Source organism: Apodemus sylvaticus, chromosome 14 (assembly GCF_947179515.1).
Source record: "Apodemus sylvaticus chromosome 14, mApoSyl1.1, whole genome shotgun sequence".
Lineage (NCBI taxonomy): Eukaryota > Metazoa > Chordata > Mammalia > Rodentia > Muridae > Apodemus > Apodemus sylvaticus.
In genome coordinates, this window is record NC_067485.1 from 13,597,360 (window position 1) to 13,609,542 (window position 12,183).

Consider the following 12,183-nt stretch of genomic DNA (forward strand, 5'->3'; position numbering starts at 1 on the left):
CAATATATAATCCAATGTATATATGTGGATGAAATTGTAACCACATAATCCATTCCTTCCTGTACTAACCAAAATTTTTAATAAGAAAAATGCTCTGAGAATTTAGTCAAAGGAAGGTCTGAAGTAAATAAGGAGGAAGGAAGGAGGAACAGATGGAATCAGAGCCAGAAATGATAAAGAGAGGTAGGGAGAAGGGAAAGGGACGGGGGATGAGGCCAGGGAGAAGTAAAATGGCCTCAAGAAAAAGCAGAGTCCTGGCTGGTGCCTGAACTGCTGCCTAGCCTGGGTTCCCACTACGCCCAGGGGAAACCAGGCTAATATTGTTCCTTAAATGGCCGTGATGCTTCCAGCTCCCAACCTGTGCCAGCTCCTCTCTGAAACCCCTTCTGGTTCACATGTGCATCTGCTCCCCGAGGGAGGCACTTTGACCCCCACCCCACTCCCAGCTCTGAACAGTGCCCCCAGTCACAGCCTTCCCTCCCAAGCTCCCGCTTCTCCTGTTGGCAAGTCCATGGTAGGTTCACGTCTGTTCTTCACTGGATTTGGAGCATCTTAAAACAAGCACAGGCATCTTCTGTCTCGTGGTGCCTGCCACAGGACAGATCTAGTGAGAAAGGTCATATGTGCTTGCAGAGTTGCTCAGAGACATGAGCATTGTCTAAGCAAAAACCTCTTGTTCTGAACACCAAATAGTCAAAATTAAGATTAAATTAATGCCAGGGATAATTACAGCTGAGGTTCCAGACAGCAGGCGTGTGCATCTCTCACCTTCTAATCATCCGCGTCAAAGTTACAAAATAATTACTCTGTTCTAACCCACTGCTAAGAAGCAGACCCCTCAGCAGCAAAGGCATCAAACAGGCACAAATAAAGCAGCGTTTCTCCTGCGGATGAATGATCATGTTTAATCAGCAAATGCCCGTTTTCTAAGGAGATATCAGATTGTCTAGTTAATTAAAACCTCCTGGGCTCTTACAGAGTCCCAGCTAGACAACTGTCATCACTGGTGTTCCCTGGCATCTCTGGAACTGAAGTGTCATTGGCATAGCGCTGAAATCTTCTCCCTGCAGTATTTCTCAGAGCAACACTGTAGAAACCCAGGCTGGGCATATTAGTTAACTAATTAGTAGATGGGTCTTTGTCTTAGGGTTTTATTGCTCTGAACAGATGTCATGACCAAGGCATCTCTGATCAAGCCAGCTCAGTCAGTCAACACGGTCTCAAGGGAGAGAGGAAAGAGTGAAAAGAAAAAGACGATTAGACAAACATTATAACATGACTCCAGCCAGTGCTGAGGCTGAAGCGGCTTTAATTTTTCCCAGTTAGCTTTCACAACATTTTAGGTACTAGCAGAGAATAGGGTCAATTCTTAGATCAAAGACAAAGTGATTAAACAAGGCAATGAACAAAGAGATCACACCATGTAGTAATCAAACAAAGCAATAAACAAAGTCCCCAGAGCCACTGGGTCTGGGGGCTTATCAGGATTACCAAGACAAAAGTGAAGTCACACATTCCTTGGTTGGGTTTACCTTGATCCTTGCATGAGCCCAAAAGCAAAATACTCTTATCCTACTTCCTCCTCTAAGCCTAGTGAGGAGTACTTGCCAAACTTCTATAAGCAGCACCAAAAGCTCCCCACACACCTCTTATAAGGACAACATTTAATTGGGGCTGCTTACAGGTTCAGAGGTTCATTTCATCATCACCAATACAGGAACATGGCAGCATCCAGGCAGGCATGCTGCAGGAGGAGCTGAGACTTCAACATCTTCATCTTAAGGCTGCTAGGAGAAGACTGACTTCCAGGCAGCTAGGATGAGGGTCTTATAGCCCAAGTCCTCAGTGACACACCTGCTCCAACAGGGCCACACCTTCTAATCATACCACTCCTTAGGCAGAGCCTGTATAAACCATCACAGTCTTAAAGTGTTTAGAGAACAGGATGTGCTTCTCCTGGAGTGTCTAACCTGTATTACAGTTGTCCCTTTGAGGAAACTGAGATATGAAAAGGGAATTTGCTTCTTCATGGTTGCACCAAGACTATGGTATCCTTCAGGAAAAGTATCATGTGCCAGTTGTATTACAATATATTATTTAGTTAAATCTCACGGAACTCCTGTATTGCAGGGATTAAGAAAAAAGGCTTTGCAGTTAAATTACTTTGGCTTAAACTAAACTAAAAATCAAAGTTAAGCTTCCCAAGAATAAGCCTTTCGTTCCATCACCCCCTTCTTCCTACTTATTTGTAATATAAGCATGTGTTGCCTGGTATAGAAACAGCTATCGTGTGGGCATGAGTCAACAATAGTCTAAACAGAAAGATTAAATGTGACTTTATCTCGAGTCACTGAACTGAACCTGGAGCCACCTACTTCCCATATTGTCTTAGGGGACACACTTAAAGCAACTATTAGCCAATAATACTATCAACTTCATTTCAAAATGTCTCTTTAGATGTAAGATCTGTCAGCACCTCCTTGGAGAGAGTCAGCCCATTGCTGCATCAGACTTATAAAGGTGCAATGTGATTCAGAAAACTAAGGTGAGTTCAACATTACTCAGCCAACAGAATTTGAGATCAAGAGTGCCTTTCTGTGATGTGGATTATATAACCCATGTGGATAATCCATTTCCTTGGATTTCTATTTACTTCCACCCAAAATTCATTCTCTTTTTGTGACTCTGGATCAACATGTATCAAGCCAGACACTTCTACCTTGGCTGTGCTGGGGGCGGTGTGTGTGTGTGTGTGTGTGTGTGTGTGTGTGCACAGATATAGAATTCATTGTTTCGATCTTAGTTACTTTTCTATTGTTGTGACAAAACACTGTGAGCAAGGAAACTTATAAAAGAAAGCACTTAATTTGGACTCACAGATTCAGAGAATTAGAGTTCAGGACCATCATTGTGAGAAACATGACTGCAGGCAGGCAGTCTGGTGCTGGAACAGTAGCTGAGAGATTACTTCTTATGCACAAGAATGAGATGGCGCGGGGGGGGGGGGGGGGGGGAGGGGGAGGGGAAGCAGGGCAGGGTGAGAAGGGAAGGGAGGCGAGGAGGGTGAAAGGGGGTGATGTGGGAAGCCATCCTGAGCTATTCGGACTTATGCTTACTCGTAGGCCTAAGGTGGTGGCTGCTAAAATATGAGAACAATTAACTAGAGACTTCCCCATGAACTGTCAGAGTGAGAAGATTCCCGAGAATACCACAAGATGTTCCTGTCCTAACTGCGGAATGTGCCTGCCGGCCTTAACTCCGGGAGTCCTCTCCAGATGACCAGATGACCTCCTCGCTTGCTTCCTGCTTCGACCCCTAGGGGTGTCTCTGCCCTTCCCTCCTTTGTCTGGTGTGAAGGTTATTTCCTTCTCTGTAAGCCTTAAAACCCACTTACCTCCCCAACATTAAACGAAGCCTTGACATAACCCAGACTGACTTGTCTTTCTTAGCGTGCTTGGCTTCCCTTTTCTCTCCCCGCCATTTTTGACCCTCAGGTAGTGCCTCTTCAGGACCCTGGAATAACTGGACCTGCTGGACGGGCCAGGGTGAAGGGGTAGGGAGTAGAGGAAGAGAGACACAGAGACAATAACTGAGAATGGCATGGTGTCTGAAACTGCAAAGCCCACACCAGTGACAACACACCTCTTCCAACAAACAGGTGGGTCCTTCTAATCCTTCCCAAACAGTTCCTCAACCGGAAGGCAGGGCAAGCTAGAAAACATATGCTAGGGTGGACTGAGGATGACCAATTTTCTCCTTTTCTTTTTTTCTTTCTTACTTTCTATTTTTTTAAATTGAAAATTGATTTTTTTATACATTATTTTCTGACTACAGTTTCCCTTCCCCCAACTCCTCTGATCCTCCCCACTTCCCTACCCACTCAAATCCACACCACTTCTTTCTCTCTCATTAGAATACAAACAGCCATCTAAATTAATAATAATAAAATAAAATTAGGCGAAATAAAAAACAAACAGAAGTAGCCAAAGGAAAAAACACATATAGATGTAGAGACACAGATTCACGCACAAAGAAATTCCATAAAAACACAAAACCAGAAACCATTATATATACACAAGGGAACTGTAACTTCAAAATAAAAGCCCCAACGCAGCATTATGAAACAAAGAACCTCCACAAATACCATTGAGTTGGTTTTGTATTGGGCATCTAGTGTTGGGAAATGTCTGATCGTTTTTGAATGGCTGTGGGAGGTTTCACAAAACACTTTATTTATTTATTTATTTATTTATTTATTTATTTATTTATTTATTGTGGAAGACAGAGGGAAAACAGTCTCTCCTGCAGGTGTCATCCTGTGCAGATATCTCAGCCTTGTGATTTGGACAGGATGCAGCTACTTAGGAAGGACAAGAATGGGGCAGAAACAGCAAGCATCAGCCTTGGTAGGCAGCAGGCCAAGTTTGTATCTTAGCCTTTTTTTAAAAAAAAGATTTATTTATTTATTATATATAAGAACACTGTAGCTGTCTTCAGACACTCCAGAAGAGGGCATCAGATCCCATTACGCATGGTTGTGAGCCACCATGTGGCTGGAATTTGAACTCAGGACCTCTGGAAGAGCAGTTAGTGCTCTTAACCGCTGTCTTCTGTTCTACCCCTTGTATCATAGTCTTGGACAAATGTTTCTCAATCACTGTGTAGTAGTTGCCTCTGCATCACCGTGATCAAACACCTGCCAGAAAGACCGTAGAGAAACAAAGTTTCGTTTTGGCTCATAATTACAAAAGTGCCAGTCAGTCTCTGAAAGAGCGCATGATGCAGGGGAGTAGCTCAGATGGTGGTGGCCAACAAGCAGCCGGAAGGAGTCAGGAGGAGATGAGGACCAGTCTCTAAAGGAATGCTCTGCTGACCTAGCTTCTCCAAGTTATCTTCCACTTCCTACTTTTCTGGCACCTTCTCATGATGATGTCACCCTGCCACCCTGCCAGGGAATCTGTGTTCCCTTTATGACAATCAGAATCTTCATGATCTAATCAGGTCCAGAAGAGCCAATCACAGACATGCCAAAAGTGTGTTTTATTATTCCCTTAGGGATTTAAAATCTGATCAAATTGCTAATTAAGAGTCAGCACTTAAGAGATGACTCAAGCTTAAGAACATGTACTCTTCTACAGGACCTGGTTTTGATTCTCAGCACCCATGTGGCAACCGAGGAGCATCTGTAATCCCAGTTCTAGAGGATCTGATGTCCTCTCTGGCCTCCATGGTACCAGCCATGCACATAAATATATGCAGGCAAAACACTCATACGCTTAACATAAAGTAAGCAAATCTAAAAGGATATTAACCACCCCTGGGCCATGGCACAGCTTCCTCACCCTTAGCTGTGTATACTATGCCAAAGAGAGTTTCTTTTCACCTACCCAGCTGCTAGTTTCCCTAAAAGAAACAAACTGTTTCCAAGCTATTCTTTCTCCACACACTAGAGCTCCTGCCTAGCATGTGTGAGGCTTTGGGCTCAGTCTTCAGTACAGAGGAAGAACATAGCCTCTCCTACAGGAAGAATCTATCTATGCTCATCAGCACTCACACCAATGTCTAATGACACACACACACACACATACACACACACACACACACACACACACACATACACATACACACACACACACAGTGAGAGACAGACACAGAGAGACACACACAGAGCTTCGTGTTTGTAGTGATTGTAAGTGAAGCGTGGGTCGGGGCTTGTGGAAAGCTTTGTGAGTGGGAAAAGATACACTTTATCCATCTTCTATCCTGAACCTCCCCAGTCCTCTTGCTATGGGAAAGTATACTATTTTTGCTAGCATGTGTAATAGAATAAAATATTTTTCCATGTGTGACAAGGGTAACAGAAAACAATCTTGCCAACCTTTGAGCAGGGGGTACTTTTTATTCTAAGTTTGGTGTTACTCTCTTGGGCCAGGCTCTAAGAACACTTACCTTGGACAACAGGTAAGTGTTTTCCCTTACAGGGAAAGATTACCCTTTGTATGCTGGCTTCTTCTGTGTATCCTCAGACTCTTCCACATGTGCATGATGTTACCACGCAGCAGGAGGGCCTCCGCAGAAGACAGTCAGGTGCAAATGCGGTATTCCAGGACTTTGGGAACCAGGAGTCAACATACATTTCTTTTCTTCATTACTTACTCAGCCTCTGGTATTTTGTTACAGCAAGCCTAAATGGACGGGGGCAAGTGAGAGCCTCATAGTCTCACACAGATACGTTGTTCTTCATGTCTCCTGGCAGAGGTAGAAATAATTGTCCTATTATTAAAGATAAGAAAGCCAAGGCTGGAGAGACTGAGTGATTGCCCATTGACACACAGAAGAAAAAACAGCCACCCACTCACACCACACACACATACCTATACCCTATACACTCACCCACCCATTCATGCGCACACTGCTAAAATAAAAGTAAATTTAAAAAAAAAAGCCAGCAACTTTTATAAGATTGTTTAATTCCATACCCAAAGCCATTTCAGATATCTAATTTTATCAGTCTGTATGTAGGACACAGAAAACATCTGTTTACTTTATTCTAATAAAATAATACTTTATTCATACAAATATTTTGCCTGCATATATGCATGTGCTCTGCTCGATTGCAGGGCCTGAAGAGGCCAGAGAGAGCATTAGAAACTGGAGCTGCAGACAGTTGTGAGCTGCCCTATGGGTGCCGAGAAGCAAACCAAGCTCTTCTGCAAGAGCAGCGTATCTTAAGCACTAAGCCATCGTTTCTGTCGAATTATTTGATACAAAACAAGTATTTCAACATAGTTACAGATAGGGCCGTGGGCTGCATTCAGATAGCCTGCCAGGCCTAATTCACGGTTGAAAGGCTGTGGCCTCTCGGCTCCCACTCTTATCCAAGGCTGTTTGTATGCTCCCTCGTTGGCATCTTTAGCACTGGGATGCTGGGGACCTCGGGTCATCATCTGTGCCCGCCTTGGAACAATCAGCCTGCAAACCCTTCCACGGAGCACAGCTTACTCTCAGCTTATCATCCTAGCTGAGGCTGGGCGCTGTCAGCAACTCAACCCCTCAGTCCAACCTGTCTTTCAATTATACTAAAAAGACGTCCATCTTGTGTGTGTGTGTGTGTGTGTGTGTGTGTGCGCGCGCGCGTGCGCGCGCACTCCGATGTGACTGACATTGTTTCTAAGCAGATTTCAGAATAGTTCTGCCCTGCCCTTCCGGCAGCAGGTGGGGGGGGGGGTGTTTGTTGCTGAGCAATTAAGAGAATAGATTAACATAATATAGCTCCAGCTTCAGAGTCTCAGAGCCCGCTGCCAACAGGTTCCCAGAGCTCACCCCACTCACTTCCTTTTGTCTCTCTGCTTTCTCCTCCTCCACACCCATCCACCCACCTGCCTGAGATCTGCTGCTGCAAAGGTAGCACTCAAGAAAGTTTGTGTAACCCAAGTCATAGAGATGTCTTTTTTCTTAACTGGAAAAAAAAAACAGTCTATGGGTCCTATATTATTCTGCGCAGCAGACCCAGTTCCCAGCGGACTGAGAATCCCCTGCTGGTCCACCAAGCCCCATGCCTTCACATCCTGACTCCTGTCTCTCTCTTCCATGACTGTCCAGCTGAAACCACCGAGGTTGTTTGGACTTTCTCATTGGACCCTATTTCTGCCCTGGCCCCCACAATAGAGCAGTCCAAGGAATTGTGTTGGAGCAAGTTGGATCATTCTCTCCCGGGGCAAGCTCCCAGGGACAGTGCTTCGTCCGGGATGAAAGCCACCAGGATGGCACACAGGTTCTTAGTCTCCTGCCGGTAGCTAGCTGTGAAATCTTCGCTTAGAATAATGGCTGCAGCATCTGCAGGACAGAGAGCAGCGGGAGCATCCCAGAGGAAGAGAAGGCCAGGCTTTCTCGAGTCCTCTCCCGTGGAACTTAATTTCTTCAGCAACAAACCGTGGAGCTCCGCATACCAAGGGAGTTAGGCAGAGTTTGCATTCAAAGCTGCCTTGGGAGATGGTTACTGTTATACTGGAGCCCCTGCTCATCCCATGAACAAGCTGGGAAACCCTGTCTGTCTTCCTTCCTCTCTGAGCTTCCAGCCACACACCCAAGAGCACCTGCCCAGGGGCTCAGTTTTTGACCATATATGGGCACAATCCCAGCTCCCAGCTGACACGTCATCACTCCTTGCCTGAGCTCTATAAAATCCCCCTGTTTAGCCTGGATCTGTGACTTCACTAACTACCTGTGAGATCAGTGAGCCACCCAGGAGCTGCCTCCTAAGAACCCTGCCTTTATCTGTTTTTAATCTGCTCCAATCCGGCCTTTGTCTGCATCACCGTGGAGGGGAAACAAAAAGTCAATTAGTTATAACCACTCGCTGCCCTGAACACGCAGATTCCAGACTTCCTGGAGAAAAGCAGGGTCTCAGCACAGCCCACTTAGAGCACACACTGTGGGGAGAGGAATCTGTGCTCGGTGGGAACCCTCCCCAGATGGAACGAGAGGGCTGAGCATGAAAAGAAACCTTCCAAGGGACGCCAGTTAGGCCTATTGCAGATCCACAGCCTTACCATGCACTGACAGTTTTCCTGGTACCATCGGCAGTGTATTTTCATTGTGATAAACTGTTGGGGAAAAATGTATATACTTCCTGTAACTTGAGTACAAAGAATAAACATCATTTAATGGTGCATCTTCAATATTAAAAGCTTCAGCAAGCAATCTTAAAAAAAAAAAACAAATCTATTAGAATTTCTTTTCTGGCTTATGTCTTGAAATAATTTTAGCTTGATGGAAAAGTTTTCAACTTAGAAAGTTCCCCATGTCTTCGCATAGCTTCTACTAAGATGGGAGAAGTTAAGCAGCTCTGTACTCAACCTAAAGTGCTCAGGAATGGCTGGTCCAAGTTAGTCTAGTAGGAGGATGGCACTAGATTATTATTATTTTTTTTTTTGGATTGCAGCTGGTTTTCAGACTTTATAGAACACAGAGCAAAGTTATGCATGTATACATACCATCATATTCGCTTAGCTCAAATATTAAGAATATCTATATACATTTGCTGATACCTGGAGAAGAAAGAACCTTCCAGTCTGTGTAACTTACCCCACAGGCTATTTAGATGCTTCTTTTTTTTAAAAAAAAAAATATGATTTTATTTTATTACATATTCACTTTACATTGTGCTCACTGCCCCCCTCCTGGTCACCTCCTCCTACGATCCTTCCCCCATTCCCCACCCCTGTCTCCTGCTCTCAGCTGGTAGCCCCCTCTCTGGGTAACAGCTCTCTGTCCCTCCCCTCCCCACACCACAACAGTCGCCCAGCAGGCATCATTTTCATCTTTTCCTTTTGTACTCTTTTAATTTTATCAAGGCATAATTTACGTAAAAAAATAAACTCACACCCTTCTCTCCCCGTCTCTAAGCCCTCTGTCTCTAGCCTACCATACCTGCCTTGTTTGTACTTTGTGCTACACGTGTTAAACACCCCCACCTTCCTCTACATCTTTCCTGCTTGTGGTCCTCAATCTAGTTCCATGACCTATGTCCACACTCCCCTCACGCATACTCATACATGTGAACATTAAAGCCAGATTCCACATACAGGATAGAATATGCAATATCCTGATTCCGAGACTCACAATTTAGTTTCACAATATACTAGTTTCGGATCCATCCACTGTCCTGCACGCGTCCCTTTACGCCGAATGCGATCCCGTTGTGTATATAAGCCGTAGTTTTGCTTTCTGTCCGTCTGTTGACCGCCATCTAATCTGGTTCTAGTCCCTCCCTGTAGCAAATAGGGTTGCAGCAAACATGGATTTGGCAGCCCCTTGACTGTAGGATACAGAATCGTGTGGGTGGGGCCAGGGGCATGATAGCTCAGCCCTCTGGTTAGCCCCAGCTTCAGAGTCTAGGGGAACCGAGACAATGATTCAGGTAGTGACGTGTAGGAAGCATAACTTAAAGTATTGCAGAGAGCAGGATTGTTATGCTGCACATGGGCCTGCATTCTTCAACAGAGAGAAGAACGACTGATGTTGGATCAACTGGAATGCTGACGTGAAGCGAGCAGTCAAACAACCCGGTGACACTTACTCTATTAGGAGCCAGCCTCCTGCTGAATTTCCCCCAAGTCCTAGGAATTGGTTAGGCCCCTTGTCCCTCAGTGAATGGAAACACATCCTTAAGAAAGAGACCCCATGCACTCTGCATTCTTCATCAAGAGAATCCATTTTTATGCCTGCCACAAAACCTTCCTCTTGGGTGTCAGGTCAACGCCTTTAGAGTGTGGAACAATACATTCACAGAGGTCACCTGAGACCATCAGAAAACATAATTCCTCGAGGGGTTAGGGGTTGACCCTAAGTCAAAGGCGGGTTCTAGCTTGACTCAAGTCTCAGTGACCTCAGGTAGAGAAAACTCTGCTGATTCTTCAGACTGAAGGCTTTGGGATGATGTGTCTGAAGAAGCCATCTAGCCAAAGTCTGCCAGGACAAGAAGGTAATCCAGGCCTCTAACTTCTTCTTCTGTGGCTGCTTTGGAAAGTTATGTTCTAACTGGGTTTCAGCAATCGCTTGTAGAAACAAACTTCTGAGGGAAGTCCATAAAAGCCAGATTGTCAGATGCCAGGAGCCTGGTGAGGACACTGGTTTTCAGAGTTGCCCGTGATCCTGGGAACTGGCTGGGAGGTGAACGCCCACAGATGAGCCCTGGGGAACGCGGTGCTTACAGCTCTTGCCCTACAATTCATCAAGTTTGTTTCTGTATGTCTGAGCACTCAGTCTTTTTTTTTCTCTCTCCTGGACTTGCTCATTTCTTCTGGTAATCTCTTAAATCCAAGGCAGCAAAAAGAAAAAAAAAAACCTGCAAAGAACTGTCCCAGTTTTCAGAGGAAGCCTCCATGCCAACGCTATAACTCCCCTGTTTCCATTCCACTTAAATGCATTGCCTGACTGCAGGGTGGCTGCAGGCATGACTGACTCACTGGTTACCTGGCAGCCAGTGGGGGGGAGGGGGTTGGGGGAGGGGAAGCTGTTTAAGGAAGGCACCAGGGATGGGCTGAGTGTGACTTTCAGAAACATAGACCAGGGTTTTTGGGCTAGGTGCTGCCTGCCACTCGCAGACTGTGTGACCTGGGATGAGTGATTTGGTATTTCCTACTCTGGGTTTTCTTCTGTCAAATGAAGATGCTGAAGATTGTGATTGGGCTCTAGGAAGCAGTCTTATGTACAGTGTGCTTGTGAACTGGTATCTGACCTGTAGGGACACTCCGTAAATGTTGGTTTCATTCATCCATCGTCCAGGTTAAAGTGACCTGTTTTAAGGCTCTCTCTTCTTTACGAGGAGGTTAGGCTCGTATTTTGTATGTGGAAACACGAAGATGGAAGGACATTAGTGAGTCAGTTAACATCCTTGCCAGATAGCAAAGAAATGAAACCAACTTCAGCGAGGAAAGAGGCTTAAATATGCAGGCCAGGAAGCTGAGACTCCCCCAGCCAACCCCTCCACCAAAAACAAGGAAACAACCCAGGCAGAGCAGCCAAGGTTCATGTGGTACTGATTTGTAACCCTGGCCTTACAGCCCAGGCCTGGCTTCCCCTCAGCTGAGGCTTTTCCTCCCGTTACTGATCACATTCTCTTCCAGGTACAGTTGTTCAGGCGCCATTATGTTCGGATCTGTATCATCCTCATTCCTCCTAGCTCTTGAGAGTCCGTGATTTGGCTTCCTTCATGCTCTGAGATGGCCTCTTTTAAATGTCGTGCTGACTGTGTGTCACCGTGAGAATCCCTTTGCGTTGCCTGACATTATGTTCTCCTGTGTTAATAAAAGGGACCTGGCTATATGCAGCTCAGTGAAAATGCTCACTATGGTGACCGGATAGTATTGCACCTGTAGAAGTGTCTTTTATTTGCCTGAAGTAAATGGTATCTCAGAGACTTACTGCTAACTTTGTCCTAGTCCTGGAAGCTTCTAGTTTCTGTACAATCTAATCTAGGCCTAGAATGTTTTCAGTCACTGGGACTTACTGCTGAATAAGATCACCCTTTCTAGTTCTTTCTGAACTCTGGCTGGCTGGTTCAACTCAGCTGTTCTGGCTCAAACTCCTCTCCAAGCTGACTGATTCCATCTGGCTTCTCTTGGTTTCTCCTGAACTCCTCTGTTTGGCCTCATACTAACATTGGCAATCTGTTCTGAT